General features: G+C 28.0%; 1 long non-coding RNA gene across 1 annotated transcript; it reads left to right on the top strand.

Annotated features, from left to right (window-relative positions):
• The first annotated feature begins 646 nt into the window (after positions 1-646).
• On the top strand, positions 647-1877 carry LOC108685208. The gene is made up of 5 exons (XR_001931662.1): positions 647-724; positions 1052-1176; positions 1246-1403; positions 1575-1659; positions 1796-1877. It is a non-coding gene; the product is annotated as an uncharacterized LOC108685208 (long non-coding RNA).
• Positions 1878-3976: the final 2099 nt, after the last annotated feature.

Raw genomic sequence — 3976 nt, 5'->3', positions numbered from 1 at the left:
GCGGCATTGGACAATAAAAAGAAATGGAATAAAATAAAACAAAAACAGAGATAAGAAAGAATTTCGAAACAAAGAGAATTTAAAAAAGAAATAAAAAATTTAAGAGCGAGAGAATTATGTAACTATATGCATACAACTCAATTGAAATAAATTGAAATCGGATGACAGTAATGACAACATGATAGCATGATAATAACAGTATTAAAGAAAGAGAAGTATTTAAGAAGTCTATCAATTTTATAGTATAATAAAACATCATTGTGATTTTGCGAGTAACATGCACATACCAACAATTTCATGTAGATTACACAATTTGACAATACAAATGTGCTAACGCAAATTTTCGGATTACGAAGTGTAATAGACTTTTAAAATATAAATGAAATAAACATTTATTATACTTAAGTTCAGTTTCTGGCAATGCTTTGCTTCATTGCGTTTTTTAGCCAAAAATAACGTAGCCAAAACTCAGTAACGCAAAATCGCCTTCATGGAGGAAATTACGTTCACACTTTTCTTACGGCGCTCATGCGTAGGATTACTAAATTCACGAGAGTTGCAAGTGTCGAGAATCGGAACTTAACTCGAAACTTAAAATCGGTTTATGTTTCGTAGACTGACTAGATTGAGTGCAGTTTCCTTAGTTTCTTCCTTCATGCTTTTGGAATTGAAGTGAGATAGTTTAGGTTACGAAATTCGTCACACCGATAGCATAAAGGAACACGTAAGTGAGGCTAAAATAAGTATTTTCTGCTTCTGAAATTACACAAATTTTCTGTTGTAAAACACATTTTTTGCTTGAAAAATACAAATTATTTCCTATAAATATTAATATAATTCCTATAAATATTAATAATTTTTGTTTTACAGCAAAGAATTTGTCCCGGTTAGATATATTTGTTTATTTAAAAATACAAATTATTTTCTATAAAACACATTCTCTGTTTTAAAAACAAATTTTCTACTGTAAAAACAAAAATTATATAGAAAATATTATTATATAGATATAAAAATTATATAGATAATAATTATATAGAAATAGCATTTTTAGTTAGAGGCAAAGGTAAGTATATACAGTTGTCAGCAATATGATTCTGCTCTTGGTTGTTGAAACACGTGTGGGATGAAACACAGATTATGAGAATCTTCATGGTTATATTATGACTTTATCAAAAGGTAAGATATTTTTCAGATTCTCTTACACTTTTCCTATAGATAATTCAAATATATTAATTTCTTTTTCAGTATGCAAAGATTTTCCTATGGCCAAGCAAGGTGTTTACGCACTCGTAAAATATGTATCACAGAAGACTTAGAACCAACCAGGGTGACAATTATTGATGAAGAAAGTGATATACGAAAGTTTTAGTCAAGCTGCAAAATCCAATTAATTACAATACGAGGTAAATTGTAAATTGTAAAATAAAAAAATTATAATGCAGGGTCTACAATATAGAAGTCGTAACGGTCATAGAGTCTTATTTTCTACGGCTCAAGACTCTACGATCGCTACGACTTCTATTGTATTGGCTATATATTTATGTATACGATAGAAATTTTCTATGCTATAATAGGTTTTCAGGAATTATGAAAGACATGAAGGTCGTGATGACGAATATTTTAGATGTACAAGTTTCTTGGATAAAACGATCTTGATAGGTGATAGTGTTGATTCAAAGCTTTAAAGTTGCTACACGATGTCGTGGATACAATAGCATTATCCATTTCTGCATAAAAATGGATATCAGCAAAAAAGAGCATTGAAAAACTAATTCTATAATATTTAATTTTATAGGTAGCGTAGATACGACTTGGACAATAGGAGCAGTCTTAAAAAAGAGATTACAACCTTGCTATTGTCATTCGCATTCAGTGATCACAGCAAGTAGCAATTTAGATTAGGTTGTGGCCTAATCATCGGTTGAGAACGATATATGGCTATGCAATTTTCAAAAAATTGCGGATTCAAGAAAAATTGAGGACTATCTTAGGGCTTATATTACTATATCAACTCCTTTTTGATTTGTCTATGATATTACTCAATAAATTGGGTTGCCTATCTGCCTATGAGCAGGAGCACGTTACTGGTAATGCAGAATATGATTTGATCGCAAGTCCGAGGGGGAATGAAGCAAGGGAAATTCAATTTTATTCTGATATAGTGTAAAATTTAATAATATTATATAAAATATGTATTTAATAATATAAATGACATTTAATATATATTTAAAAATATGTAACTATAAATATTTGTAATTAAATTTTTTAAATGTCATTTATGTCAAATACATATTTTGTATTCTATTATTGAACTTTATACTAATATATAAAATTCAATTTCTCTTGTCTCATTTTCCCCTGGACTTGTCATCTAATTTTATTTTGCATTACTACTAGTAAAGCATGCCTCTGCCCATGGGCAGACTGGCAACCCGATTTACTGAATGTATAGGTTACGGAAGCACCTTGTACACTCATTAATCTCGACTTAGAATTTCTTTTTAAATTATCACGATAGTTACAACCCGTTTTTTGCTTTCGTGATATTATTGAGAAGATATTGTTAAAAACAATTTGAGTAAATTATTCTGGGTTTATATAATATTCGTGCAAAATTAATTTGTTATCTGATTGGTTAAACAGCAAAATGCAGTTTGTTTAAAATCGAATATTATTGCATCATAAATATTTAGAATCATGAAAAATAAATTATTTATCTACTATCTTGTCGCAGTACTGGGACCCTATTCTTAAATTTGTACAACTATTTTCGTATACGAACAATTTCGTATCAAAATTTTCGCATGCGATTGATAAAATTAATTCTTGATCGCTCTACGAATCAATGTGTATAAATTCGCTACTAATCGCATGCGAATATCAGAGCGTTGTTGTCAAATCTTTATAAGTGAATAAACCAATCAAATGTAAATATTATTTATTTTTTGATATAAGAGATCTATCAAAATATTAACCTATAAATATTATCTAAACATTAAGAGATCCGTTTTAATGTTGACCATATAAACGTTTTCTTATCTTATAGATATTAATGTATTTATTTTATTACATATAGCTTTGCAAATATCTATATTTTTAATTCTAGATATCAGAAAAACGAACAGGAAATATATCGAGTGGACAAAGAACAATTCTTATTGAATTTTTAAATCTAGAATTAGTATCGGCAAAATTTTCTTCAAAATTTTCAAATATGGTCAAAAGCTGTGGTATGAAGTCACTGATATACTGAATGCCCTTCCTAGAGCTCAAAAGACTTGGGAACAGTGGCGAAAGGTAATTAAAATTATATATGTGCAATAAGTATAATGAAGATAACACACAAAATAACCTAATCTATGTAAATTCTTATAATAAACTTTATTTTAACATCAGTTAAAATAAAGTTTATTAATAGCTTTTTTTTAATCTTATAAACTTGGCATGATATGAAAACCAAAGTAAAAGGAAAAAAAACAGAAATCAATCGAAGTTTAAAAATTGGAGGTCCATCATATATAAATATAACAATGTAGCTCAATTGATTGGGTCTACTACTATTGAGTTGTCCGGAAATTTCGTGCCGACTAACCTATATAATTTAATAAATGTATACTAAAATTTAAATTTTCTTCGTTTCAATTTTCCTTCAACATCGGCACGAACTTTCCGGACAACCAATATATATGGTGATGCTGCTGTTGATGAATCCATTACTAAATTTGTAAATATCTGAGCATAAAATATACTTTCTAAAAAAAATTGATTTTACATGTTTTGCTCTAAAAATTAATTTCTCTTTTTAGGATTTTCAAAATACTGAAAATAATGAAATTGAAAACACAACGGATTTTAAAAAGAATCCATCTGTAATCCAATCTGTATTAAAAACTGTACTCAACAATAATAATATATTGAAGGATATTATAAATAAAAATAAATTTTTCATTATATATGTATTTTTTTATTTTAAATA

This window comes from Atta colombica, unplaced genomic scaffold (genome assembly GCF_001594045.1).
Source record: "Atta colombica isolate Treedump-2 unplaced genomic scaffold, Acol1.0 scaffold147, whole genome shotgun sequence".
Classification (NCBI taxonomy): Eukaryota; Metazoa; Arthropoda; class Insecta; order Hymenoptera; family Formicidae; genus Atta; species Atta colombica.
This window is presented reverse-complemented; position numbering and strand designations above follow the sequence as displayed.